This window comes from Lepeophtheirus salmonis, chromosome 8 (assembly GCF_016086655.4).
Source record: "Lepeophtheirus salmonis chromosome 8, UVic_Lsal_1.4, whole genome shotgun sequence".
NCBI classification, from domain to species: Eukaryota; Metazoa; Arthropoda; class Copepoda; order Siphonostomatoida; family Caligidae; genus Lepeophtheirus; species Lepeophtheirus salmonis.
In genome coordinates, this window is record NC_052138.2 from 37,482,492 (window position 1) to 37,497,589 (window position 15,098).

A 15,098-nucleotide genomic window follows, 5' to 3' on the forward strand; every position below is an offset into this window, starting at 1 on the left:
TTAAAAAAAAACACTCCCATATACCTCGTAGGCCTGGAAAGTTTCTTGAAGTCCTCTCCTGGGACTCTGACTAACGCTTTTCTCAAAAAGGGCCAAGTAAGCCGTTCAACAGTCTCCAGGGTCATCCCCACTGTGCTGAGGTCATACCGCCTCTACAATAGACATATCCTTACAAAAATAAATGAAGGCCACCCTACTGCCTACAGAAAAAAATTGTTGTACGATTTGAAGTCCTATGTTAACCGAATCATCTTTTATTCAGATGAGAAACAAAAGACTTTTGACAGATCCCACAACCTCCAGAATGACAGATAGTTGGCCACAGAGATAGCTAAAGTCTCCCACATCTTTTAAACTAAGTTTAAGGTCAGCATCATACCCTTGAGGTCATTGGGAGAAATGACAGTGTCATGCCTCCCATCTTCTTCGAATCAAAGGAGAGGGTGGGTACCAACAGTTACTATGAACTCCTGTCTGACCAAGTTATACTTTGGATGTAGGCTGAGGCCAATGGTGTCCCGTTCATGTTCCTGCAAGATTCTTCCCCATCTCAGAAGGAACAAACTAGTTTTAAGAGGAGGTGGTGTCATTTTTACACCTCCACACCTAGAAATCTAACGTTCCCTTTATGAATTTTCAAAATGGTCATTTTAGTATTGTCAAAATTGATCATCTACGGTTAAAAAGTCTTTAGGCTTTTCGTCCACGAAAATGTTTAGCTATCCGAAAGACATAAAGGAAAGCCAAGGAAATTGCAGATCCATGCTATCAAATGTGCAAAATTAAAATTAATAACTCGGAATAATTTATTTTGTTTATTCATTATTTTTTGGTAAAATTCAAGCATTAGCCTACATTCTTAAACCCTTTTTTATTTGATGAAAATAAAGATATAGTATTTTCGATTTTACATATTTATTATTATTGACAAGATAAATTATGTTGAAACATGCTTCCTTTGAAATCCCACAATTATTACGTTCTATTACAACTTTCTTTTATGTATTATGCTGGATCATTAATTATATTAAAGTGAGAATAGGTGAACATAATAATTATTAATCAGTAATAATACCACTGTTCATAATTGATGTAATTGAAATAGTTATGTAACAATGAGCCTTTGTTTAGGTGTCTTAGGGTAGGAGGGGGCAGCTACTCATTTATTTTTAGCAGAAACTGTCTTCATTATCTTAAAAGCCACTAATACATCTTTCATTAGCATATTACTTCGAACCTAAAAGCTAATAATATTACAAATCGAGGTTGGGAAAGTCCAGAGGAAGAAATTAAAAAACGGTCAAGGGGGAATAGTCTTAGAGAAGCAAGAGTCCGTGGAAGAAGAAAACTTACGGGGTCGAGAAAGCTTTAGATTAAGCAAATCTTCACGTCCAAATAAAAATCGCGTGACAAGAAATATCCAAAATGCAAGCCAGGCAAGTCACCTCCGAGACTGAACGATAAAACAAAGAAAACTAAAAGACCTTTGGAGTCATCTACTGAGGTTTAATCCTTAAATTTTAACTCAATGACGTATGTTTCAAATAAACATCCATCATGAAAAAGCCACAGAAGCTGAACTGCGTCTGTGTGACCCTAATTATGAAATTGCTCTCCTCCAGGAACCTCTGCTTGGACTTAATTCAAACTTTCTCTTTTCCAGTAGTCCAACTAAATTTGTTTTAGGAAAACCAGGTGGAGGGCATGCATACGAGTTGACAAGCGAGTCCCAATTTGGGGTGCTGAAGAATTCACAAGGATGATACTGACACAATTTTTATTCAACAAACTTGTAATGTCCATTACAGTCGAGTTGTTCATACACAAAAGCTGAATGTATACTACTGTTCGGCATATTTTGATATCTCTCTTAATATGAGAACCCAAAATAAATTATTTGCATTAGTTACATACTGTAAATAACGCCATTGACACTTGTGATTGGATGTTACTCCAAAGCTCATAGACCCCTTTGGGAATCTCCTAGTTCAAATGCTCGACATGAGGCTCTTGAGGAGGTGGTTGAGGAACTTAACTTAATCATCTAAAATATTGGAACTAGACCTACTTTTCTAACTGAATGTGGCTAAACTTATATTGACATCATGATTACAAACAATATCTTCAACCAACGTATGCAGATTAATAATTGGCAGGTGGGCATAAAGTATTCACATAGTGATCACTAATATCTGAAATACTCCACAGATAGCTATGAACCAGTCGTGGAGAAATATTGTAACCTTATTAAAGCCGACTCGCAAAGATTCAACTATTTAATATCGGGAAAATCTAAAGGATCAGCTTAATCCCATGACAGGCGACATTGAGATTTCTTCCGCAGCTTGGACTGGGTTATTCAGGAAGGGATGGATTTGATTATTCCTCTCAAGTCACCAAAGGAGGTCTAGGCCGGTGCCTTAGTGGAACGAAAGACTGGAGCAGTTGAGCGTCTCCAGGACACTGTCTACGCCGTCAGCAAGTCCGAAAAGTTGAAAAGCAAGAAGGGCTTTGTCAAAACCGCCAAAATGGATCCGAAGTATTTACTATACCTTTCGGATATATGTCGAAGAAAGGCATGCAGTGTCTGTCATCCAAACACCGAGGCCCTCAATGCCACTGTCAGCAATTATATCGTATATATCGTTGAAGTTTAAGATTCAATGTGTCCATATTTTAATACCCACTCGGGATATGGCGAAACTATGTAGAATTAATTGTTTAGCGAAATTCAACCGTATAAATACAATTTTTTAGACGATATGTGATTATGGATGAAAACTGACAAAGTAATTACACTCCTGAGTCCAAATGATAGTCAGCCGAGTGTACCTCATGCAATAAACGAATCCAAAGCTCAGTAAGACTCAACAGTTGGTTGACAAAGTTATGGAATCAGTATTCTGGAATGTGCATTGTTTAATATTCATTAATTACCTGGAAAATGCTCAATCCATAAACAACGAGTATTAAATATAACTTTTGCAGCGTTTAGTTAATGAAATCACGGGGGAAAAACCCAGTCCGATTTGAAGAAGAAAAAGATGCTGTTTTTCTCAAAACAATGCACAGTGTGACAAATCCCTGAAAACTATGGAAAAACAGCATGAATTATGCAACAAATTGGTTTTCCAGATCTGTTCCCAACTGTTCCCAACTTTTACTGTTTGTAAACCGCAAAAGAATCATCGATGTAAAAAAATTCAGAAGTAATCGCTGAAAACTGAGACCTATTTTTAAACTAAAGAGAAATAGTACGATCAATATAAGCGGCATTAGAAAATAATCGACTCTATCAATATATATTATAAACTGGTTCTGTATATTTTTATAAAAAGATATCATGAACAACTTTTGATTGGTACAACTCCCCAAATTTAAATTATCTTGCATATGTTCATATTTAAATTGTTCAACGTAATTATAAATTCTACATTCTAGAATTCAGAGTATCCATTTCAAAAATACCCACAAAATATTCGCCAAAAATCTTCAAGGGAGTGGTTTATTGAGATTTTGAAGCTGAGTAATTGATTCATAAGGTAAACTTGTGTTATGAAATGAAGTCCCAACTATCCTTTTGAAAACATATTTCAAACCTGTTTCTTTCGTGCCTACTTCCATACTGGTTTTTTAATATATTATGTACATAAGCACACATTTTTATAAATTGTTATCTTGTCTAGCAAGTGTCTGGTCAGTTAGAAAAAAAAATTGGTTTTTGTCTCACCAATAATTATTGAAAGAAAAAATTAGAATAACAATAACTAATCAATTAATTATAAAGTAATTTCTCCAAACCGGCTTCTGTACAATTTAACTACTGTTTTATTTGGTTTATGTGAGTACATCTGTTGACCGTTGGCAAAAGAATCCATCGAATTTAGGCCAGAGAGCTAGGAATCCTAATATCCACAGTCTAATTCCCATGTGGATTCAAGACTCAGCATTAGCCAATATCTAGTTCCACGTCCTTAGTAAAGCGGATTAGTGGCCTTCCAACAGCCTTTACTATAACTCGTGTGATTACTGGTACTGGTCAAGTTAATCAAGCATTCGCTTGAGATCCTTGAAGCTCTCTAAGAAGAGGAACATCAGCTTCAACCAAAATGATGATGAAATAAAGGCCTGCTCAGCCTTTATGTCCGGCTTACAGTTATTGATCAATGCCGAGAGTGATCATACAAAATGATACAATACCTAATTGTCCTAACAGTGCTCCTGGAACCGATTGAGTCTTTGGTCAAGACCACTATCTTCTTCAACTCTGCAAACCTTTTCTTGTCAATTCCTGTCATCTTTAACACCCAATTATTACTCATAATCAGATTCTTGTTCAGCAAAATCATCACAACAGCACACGTGCATTTCGCCTTTGAAAGTGTAATAGGCTTGAAATCTTCTGTTGTTGACTCCATGGCTGTGTTTTGTATACTAAGTATATATGTATATTTTAACCACAAAAAAGTATTGTACAATTTCGTCATCGTATATGCAGGAAAAATCAGCAATCTAAAGCAACGGATTTCGTTGTTACACCCTGTATAGTTGTTAAATAAAATGAATGATTTTATAATTGACCCCATAACGCCCACAAGATTAATAGTTTGTCCAAATTTTTTAGTTTATTTTTTTAATTAGAGTCCATGTCCATTTTTTAAACAAAAAGGTATTCTTGATTATCTTTCAACAAGAGTTTTAGTTCCTTTATTAATGTAGTCAAACTAAATAATATCCAGATTTTCAAATGACTTACAAATATATTCTTACAAACACAAATTATTATCATACTCACAGATCATTTATTTTACAACTATATGTCATCTATGTCTACGCAAACCAGAATAACGCCTTTTCATATGCTTAATGATTATAACCCACTTCTACATGCTATAATTATGAAACGTGAAAAAATAACTGTTCACCATTAATAAATCCATACAACAAAATTTTAATATATATGTATAATAGTTTTTGAAACAACACATAACCAAGAATATTTTTTTGTTTACTTTCAAGGTTAAGTGATGATAAATCTTAAAAAACTGGTTTTGAGATTCTTCTTTATCAAAATGCAAAATATATGTAAGTATATTAGTGATGTGTGAACGATTCGGTCAAAATGAATTACTCTTTAAAAAAAGTAAAATAATGAGCCTTTAAAATGTTGTTCACCTGGGCAAATAACTACTGACATAGAATCAGTACTTTGAAAGTTCATACGGTGTTATTTCTCACTGCGGATGGGCCTTGGATAAATAAATATATATTACAAAAAACGATTGTTTATGTGAGTATATTGTTTATATATTTATTTGCAGTAGAAACTGGCATTACCTGGAGTAACTAAGCGTGATTAAACAGACAAATTTTGCCATTATAATATAGAAGATAATTCCCCAACAAATCCTCAGTGTTACTCTCTATTTTTCATAAGAACACATAAGTGCTCAATAATTATAACAATTCATATGTTTTCACTCCACAAGAATGAAAAAATATTAATATGAGTTTGAGAAAATAAAAATAAAATGCTGTAATGACTATGAGTACTATAGCCTCTAGAGCGCTCATAAAAATATGCTATATACTAAGCGGTACGCGATATTAATTCCTTTTTACGCACTAGCGTTTATATATCAATAAAATCTTAAAATATACTGAAAATGTATATGAATTATGATATAGAAAGCTGAGCAGAAGTCTCTAGACTATATTTTCAAGTCGATTTATATAATAGCAGATGGCATTTTAAGAGTAAACTTATGACATTTGAAATTGCAATTGAACAATTAGCTGTTGTATCATTCAATATGATCACCCTTGGCATTGATCACCAACTGCAATCATCAGATTAAAACTGAGCAGGTCTTTACTACATCTTTCTTGTTGATAAGGGGCTTCTTCCTCCTCACAGAGAGGTTCTGGGATCTTAAGGGGATGTGTGTTTAACTTCCTCTTCAGCTCTGACCACAACTAGAAATTAAATGGGTTAAGTTCATGGCTGTTTGAAGGTCACTCATCAGCTTATCTAATGATTTTCTAATGTATGACAGTTTTAGCAACATGAGAAGGCGCTGAGTCTTGAATTCGCATGAACCTTGTTTCTGGAGGATATTTGGCTTCCAGCCATGGCATCACATCCTTCTTTAGAAGGTCCAAGTACACTGTGGAGGTCAACTTGAGACTGTTGTCAAAAATGTGAGCCGATCGCTGGTGGTAAAGCAAAACCCTATTACCTTAGAGGAGAACTTGGTCTTCATCACAGGAGGAAAATTACCTGTGTCCTCTGCCAACTAGCGATCATTCTTTAGATGGTAGGCAGTTTCCAAGGTGAAGTTTGACTCATCACTTAATACTTGTATGATGCCTGGATTTGATTTTCAAATTTGGGGAGGTTTCTTACCTCTTTACAACCTGATGTCCAAAATTTTCGTGGTAAAAAGATGACACATTGTCCTGATGTAGGAATTCAAGCAAAGGTCGTCCTTGATGGTCATGGTCACTGGCCTCCTACAGATAACCCTCCTCCGAGCATGAGAAGCCATTGAAATGCCAGCATTTGTTTTGATGGAGCTCTTGTACCCAGCCAGGAAGTGGCCAATCGAGGTTTTTGTCTTTGTATTTACCACATGAGGTATGGGAAAGTTCCTTACTCACAATCAGTCGCTTACAGACGTCAAAGTCGGTGCTCTTGGCATATTTTGTGACTTTTATGATTGCCTTAGCATCGTTGCCGGCCCAAACAATTATACAATTAATTTACGTTTTTGATCTTGCTGCTTCAAGAACTAAAATTTTTAAGTATAAAAACAAAGGTTGTGTGTCAATGGACAATACTTTCAGCTGAAGTCAGAGCTTAGCAAGATAAATACACTAGATTTTAAAAAATAAACAATTAGAAATATGTCCGGATACTTCTGCTCACCCCTGTAAATAAGAGATCAATAAAAAAAACAGTGCCTCCGATGATTCGATTTCAACTTGATGCAATAACAGAACACCATGACCTAGTTTTATTCAACCAGAAAAAAATATTTTAGTTTTTCTCATAATACTCAATTTTTTAGAATGATACTCAACCGTATAAAACCTATTAATTAAATGATTGGTACTGATCATGCACCATCGCTTCTGTTGGTGTTTTGGATTTTTTTTTTTAGATATTAATGTTGAGAGATATTGTTTGTTTCCCTTTTTTTTTTTAGATACAACGTTAATATGCTGATGATATTTCTATTTATCTATAGTATTTACTTGTAAAGCCGGTTTGAACTATACTGATCCATGTTTAGAACTAGTGCATCCGCAAATACTTTGAAATTGCATAAATTGTCAGATAAATATTATCAAATTTTATTATTTTTAAACTTCGAATGATTCATCAAGTCATTTTCATTGTTTTGTTGAGTTATAGAGGGTCTAATACAGTCCTACTAAGTTGGCAATGCACTTATTTAAAAATAAAAAAAACCATTGAAGAACTCATGTAGAATGGCTTTTTTGTGAACGAGAATTCAAAGACTGAGTCAGTAAATAGTGTTGATTTCCCCATCACCATTGAAGGTGTTCAGAGCTTATTCGAGACGGATTTTTTTATTGGTGTTTCAAGTATTTCGTGATGTACTATAGCCTCACGGGACTATGATTCATTTATGAGTATATTTTATTCATTCTCCAAATTAAGCCATAAATCGATTTATTTACCTAATAAGTAAGTGGGTTTATGAATATAATCCCTTTGTATTAATACAGTTTAAGCCTTTTTGATAGCAAAGATGTTTAATCAAGTAATATGTATTGTGTATTCAATTTTTGTACTTTTGAATGAGACAATATTTATATAAGGGTATGTGAATTGTGAATATTGGCTAAATTAGGGAATTCTATAAAAAGCACGTCTTAGAAAATGCTATAACAATATTGTAACTTTGAGAGAATCTCCTGACCAAGGTATGCCCTAAAAACGGGAGTGGTTTTTATATTTGGCAATCCGAACAAAGTTTTCTATTTTCCAATGCTGCTACCTTTATTATTCAATTCTTAAAATAGGAACGCCTAAGTATAAAGTATTAATAGTGCTCGTGCTCATGAAAGCCTGATAGTTACAATGAAGGTTTACTCGGGATTTATAAGTATAAGTCCTTAATGGGCGAGTAGAATTGGGGATCTTCTTCACAATAATTCCAAGCTATATGGCTTTGCTATAAATGGAGCGGAATTTGTGCTCATTCCTCCATCTCACAGCTGCTTCCAGCTGTGAGATGGAGGAATAATTTTCAAAAAATTTAATTCAAATTATAATTTTTTTAAATTGGGAGGAATTACCTAACAAAACACTCATATTTTGCCAACATACAGTTAGTATTATTTTTACACCCACTGGAAATGTAGCCAATATTCACATCCCTAATTTTAAATGAGCAGCGCTTGATTTTGAAGTACTCAAAGTGGCGCTCAAGACTCAATCGTGAGAGCTGTAGCGCATTCACGCTTCTACGTAACAAAATAGATCTTTATCTTACTAAAATTTTAGGGAAAATGTATTTTCTCTACAAATCTCTCAAAAAAATTAGGAAAATAAAATCAACCAAATTGAGGAAGAAACAAAGTCCTCCTGTTATTTCTTGAGTGACACAAATGCTTTATTAATAAACAGTGATGCTAACCTGCAGCATTTTTGGTATGTTAAAAAAAGAAACCGAAAATCAACATGGTACCCCTGGCAATTTCAGCTTAGCTGTCATGATGTTCCATTAGATGAGTTTATACCAACTGTAACGAGAGGAAGATGGAAATAAATAATGACATTTGCAAGAATTACTCCGATATCGATCCTTAATTATACGCTGAGTGCTGCAAGGATTTACAATTACAACTCTGAAACAAATCCTTACTCTCTCTTTGTCCTTTATGAGCACACCACAATGCTCAATACTATTTCATATTCTTCAATGATATGTTGTAGGATAGAAAGCTCACTCCTTAGGAATTAAATAACAATAACAATATCTTGGGAATATCAAATTCATTCTTTAGTAGGGCAGTTTCAAAAAAAAGATAAAAAAGCTAGAAAATACACCCAATTTTTATTACTTTTAATGAGGTTAAATATATTTTGATTTCCAAATAAAATGCACGTGGCCTAATCAGTCACGGGTTCGAGAGTTAAGAAATAATATTATAGAAAATGACGTATTTATTTATTTTTTGAGTGATTTTTTTTTTTTTTAATTAACAATATACTTTTTGATAAAAATATTCTGCAAGAGTTGCTATGTTTTTTTATTGTTATCAACGTATAGAAAAAATAGAAAATTAAAAATGATTCAAATACAAAAGTATAAAGAACACACGAATTAAGATGCATCATATTCATCACATATCTTTAATATCCTTTCTATTCATTCTGAAAATTAATTGAATATAAGTTTATCACATGAATCAAAAAATTATCATGTAATCCATCAATCATTTGTAAACTTTACATTTTTCTTTTGGCATAATTCTACGTATAACATCAATTTTTTTTTTTTTTTCAAAATGTTAAATCATCTTGAATTTGTGTACGTTTATGGGACTCTTTTTCCCTAAGATGCTGCTCCTTACATTGTACTACAAAGAGTTCAGATCTGGCGAAATAGGAGGCCACATTTTCTTTGCCCACAACATTAAGGTATTAATAATCTTTTTTTATTCGGAGTAAATCAGGTTTCATTTACCCGATTTGGACATAATGCACCAATTTAAAATTATTAGATGACACGAAATCAGTTAAAAATTATTTCAGCTCTGCAGCATCAGAATCTATGGAGTCATGTGCGTCGTTTGGCATCCACCCAGCACTGAGGCACACAATATTTGTACAAAGGCAAGGTTAATAGAAGGTTGTAGGTTAAACCATCATGTAATCGGCCTAGCTAGAATTTTCAATTTTATGTACCGTACCAACTGCTTGGCAAGACAGACAGATTTTGACATCATAGAGTATAACAACGGTAATTTATCAGTAATAGTCAAGGAAAGTGATATAAAGCTACTCTTGGTTATAGCTATACTCTATGTCGTCACATGTATTGCGACACTACAGCATCAAATACTGGATATATTACAGCTGTTTATATCACAATTCAGTTAAAAATCTATGTTGCTCTTTTTTACTCATTATGTTAGTGAGATAATTTTGAGTGATTTATTTACAGCATTAAATATTGAAGAATCAAGGTTTCCTGCAGTTTCTCTTTTCAAATTATTTCAAAAGAATTGAGAACGTATATTAAATGCAACAGAAAATGAGATCTCCAAGATAGACATGTCTGAGTATATAAAGATGCAAATAATTTTCTTTCGTCCTTGCATTGCAAATACTCTAGACACAATCCTATAGAATACATTGCAATTAGAAGGAAATTGATCAACTCTGCAAAAATTTCTTATTATACCCCATCTTACAGTGAGGGTACGTTCAATGAAATGACGTCACAGTTGATATTTCAAAAGATACATTTATTTTAATGTACTCATATCATATCCAGTGACGTCTTAGGTTAGAGGCATCATGACTTGGACTTATCTTGGAGCATGAGGAATTGGACTCAGAAACCTGATAACTTCGAATTCGAAAAAATATATGCTATGGACAACTACGTATCTCTATGAGACTGGGAGGACAAGAATGATGTACTTAATGCATTAGGAAGGGATCCATTCGTATGTGAATGGATATTTGTATGTATATTAAGTAAATCAAGACATAAATATGGCCTCAAAGCGTTATAATATAGATTTCAGTCAGTTTTGGGATTTTTAAATTGATGAAATGACTATATGTTGTATTGATATATGATTCATTTAGTCTGTAAAGTGATAGATAATGGTTACTATATGATTAATCAGACTCAACTTGGACAAGATAGTAAAAAGAGACGGTAGCTTAGAGTAGTCTGGGAATCTTTAAAATAACATAAAATTGCGAAAGATAGATTCAACTACGGTACAAAATGAAGGAGTGTTTTGGCCATTTAAGGACTTCTGTGTATTCAGTCAAGAAAATCATCATTATCTTCACCACTCTCATATTTTAAAAGCAACTTTATTATTTATGTTAATGAGGATCACAAGTTTAAGTTAGGAAGAGTATGGAACTGAAATGATTAAGCAAACAACTTTGACGATATGTTTATATATTTATCCATCAAATATTTTAAAGATACCAGCTATTTATTCAAGAGTTTATTTGGACGATTTCTTTACTCGTCATTTGCCAGGTGGTGGTTCATTGTCTGATCTGTAATTCGTGATGGAACTCAACAAAAGAGTCATGACATTAGGATTGAGGTTTCTTTTTTAGTGATTTCATATCTATTATTTGTTTCAGTCACCTTGTCTTGCGTCAATTTAATTTATTTGACTTCCATAATGCTAAATCTTATGAGATTTTGCATTAAATTTGATAGGAACAGCGTTGTATTTTAATTTCCTTAAGATTATCCGATTATTCTTGGGTGTTTAAATGGCTCTCTGGCAATGTGATTAGAGCATACTGCATGATGAAAGGACGACAGGAAGTCCTTAAAATGAACAGCTTTAATCCAGTCATCTGGAATCTCTATTGACTATTAGTATTCAAGGAAACGAAACTTGAAATTGAATTGGGGGCTAGGATTTAATCCAAGCTTTACCTCGATCTCCAGAAAACTTATGGAAACTACGTCGAGATAATAAAGTTTTTCCGAATTAGAGCAAACGTATAAAGCACAAAATTTTACCATTTTAGTAAAAGTATAAAACTATCATTTATGAACAAATACAGAATATGAAGTTTCTTGATAGAGAATCTGTAATCCCAAGTGGAGAAAGTATATTCAAATCTTATCACGTATTAAAAAGTTGAAGAATCAAATTATTCCTGAAGCTGAAGTTGAAAATAACATAGCCCCTCCTTGAGCTGCAGTTCATTCCCGCAAACTGATAATATTAATCTTCTACTGCCTTGCTTTACCAAACTGCCAAAAATCACTTGTCGCCTCTATGTATTTTTTTCTTTATGGGTGTATGTTACTCCGATAGAGGGTGCTCTGAAAATACTTCTTAGGATGTGCCACTTTTTTAAGCAACCACTGACCAAAAAGCTAACGATTGTCACAACATCTTGGAAATAATGTATATTTTTAATTATAGGTATTATAAAAATTGAGAACTTTTCGAGAACAAGCACTGGATTTTACATAAAATATAAAGAAGTTGTACTGGGTTTGCGAATAGATTTATAAAGTACAAGGTTATATATTTGTTTGCAGAGCAGATTTTTAGTCGTAGGGATAACTTATATGTATATGCTGGTCACAGATGTGTTAAAAAGTAAGTTGTGTGTTACTGAAAATAAAAAAATTAGAGTATCAAGTAAACAACTTTAAAATGTCCTCTCTAGTCAAAAAAATTGTATAACAATTTTGATTTCTCAACATAAATCCTTGTTTAATAACGTTTATAATTAATTAATATTTATAAAATGAGTTTTTTTTTTTCTTATTTTTTTTTAATGGATGAAGTATAGAAACGTTATTTGAGTGAAAATATAATTGGGGCAAAAATAAATCATACTATACATCATTTTAACCAATTTGAACAGAATGAGGACCCAAAACGTGCAGTAGTATTTTATTCCCCTTATTTTCCACAGGTCCACAGGATTATATTTATATATATATATCATTTTTTGGGGGGGTCAGGGGTCTAAGTTCTTGAAAAAAAAATTCAAAAAAACTTGAAATTTTTTTTTTTAAATTCAAGCTCTTTTTTGAAAAAAAAAAAATTTTCAAAAATCAAAAAACCACACCTAATAATATTTTTTATTTTTTTTTTTTTTTACACTAAAAATGTTAAAAATATTAATTTTTTTTTTAAATTGAAAAATTCCACAGCTGTTGACGAAAAATTAATAGTTTTGTAAATTTTTTTTAAAAACAAAAAAATAAAAAAATTTTTGGAGAAAAAAGATTTAATTATCATATTTTTGATAGCTATTCACAAAAAACAAAAATTTTCAAAAAATGAATTTTTTTTTTAAATTGAAAAACAGCTGCACAAAAAGAAATTTTCGGAGAAAAAAGATTTAATTATCATATTTTGGCCACAAAAATTTTTTAATTTATTTTTAAATTCTCAAAACTGTAAACAAAAAATAAAATTTCTGTCAAAAAAAGTTATAAATATTAATTTTCACAGCTATTTACAAAATAATAAATTTTAAATTTTTTTTCACAAATTACAAAATGCTAACGAAAAATTAATTGTTTTGTAAATTTTTTTTTAAAAATCATAATCTATTTATAAAAAAACTTCAAAACTTAAAATTGTTTGCAAAAAAATGATTTTTTTGCAAAAACAAAACAAAAACTACATTATAAACATTCAGAAAATTATTTTCAAAATCGATAGCTATTCACAAAAAAAAACAATTTTTAGGGGAAAAAATAGAAAAATTAATTTTTTTGGAAATTTGGATATTTGGGATGGAGGGGCTGTAGCCCCTCCATCCCATCTTTGCTTTCACCCCTGAATGTGTCATTACACAATCAAAAAACATCTTAAAAAGTAAATAATTTTTTTGTCATCCCATGTCTCAAAGTATAAAAATGTCGGAGTAACAACAGAAAGACAAAGCATGCGCAATCTCCTCTGCGCCGGTGTCAGTGTCGAGAAGGCTGCAGAGACCGTTAACATCTCTATCCAGACTGCATACAACATCAAGAACTACACTTAGTCAAGAAAAATCCAAAGTTATGCAGCAACAAGATGACTGACGTCTTTCTGCTTCCAAGTTACCTTCACCCAATCCCTTCCCCAAGTCCCTAGACTTTACAGTTTTGGACATCTTGGAGATAAATGGCGGCAAATTCAAATGTACCAGTCTTACATATTAAATAAAATATTGTAATATTTAAACATATCGGAAATTGGTCTCGAGTTGTTTTTTCTTGATTCCCTAAAAATTACATTTTTAGTCATACCACTATTGAATGTTTTGGATCCCACCTCTGTAGAGTTGTAAATTCTAAGCACGTTTAGTATATATAAATAAAAGAAACCCATTGGAATCTTAAGTCTGTCATAACAAGTCAAGTCTAAATCCTTTATATTTTCATTGAGTAGGATACGAGGCCTTGAATATTTTTATCAAGTCCTCAGATTAAATGTAAAGAATTTAATTAAAAAACTTTTCAGAATAATTAAGTTGTAACAATTAGAGGAGAAGCACCCGAATATTAACAAAGGAACATTTTTTTTTTTTTTTGGTAGAAACAAAACTTTGAAAATAAATGTTTTACCTGTTTTACAGTTTAAATTTTTGATAAAAGCTCAAAACTCTCCATCACAGTCTCTGCCGCCCCCACTGATTAATTACAATTATAAAATAGGGTCAAAGGGTTTCTTAATTTGAGTATAAAGTTGGTTCAAGTTGAATCAAGAGTCTTTAAAATATAGTCAATTAAGCTCAAACACAAGTCAACATTTCTGATGAGGGTTATGTCGGTCTTTATTTATTGGGGCCAGTTCAATCCAGTCTTAGGACCTGTCCTTAAGACTGTCGGTCCTTAGGAATGTCAGTACTATAAATGATTAAACAAAGAAGAAATAACTTTGAGTGACGTCATCAAGGTCCGAACATTTTAAGTTTTTTAGGACGGATATACAAGACTGGACCAAGATTGAACCGGAAGGGACTGGAGTAAGGAAAAACGTTCGTTAGGACGTCTTTTGCATCCATCTCGAACGTGTCCTTCAGATTTAAAACAGAGCTGGGGGATATGTCAAAATTTGGACTAATGTGCAGAAGAATACCTCTTACTAAGTAATGTTTATCAGGAATATCTTTTATGGATAAATTTACGAAACAATAACAAATATGTTGTGTACACAGTACGAGTTGTTATTTATACGTCTGAGTGTATTTCACTTAATCATAATACCGACCACTTTAATTACTGAGATCTATTAATTGATGCTATTGTTTCAATTAAAATAACTTATTTATTATCGTTTTATGAGTTATGGTGCACTTGAATTTTATAATATGCCGCAGAGTACCTCTTAAA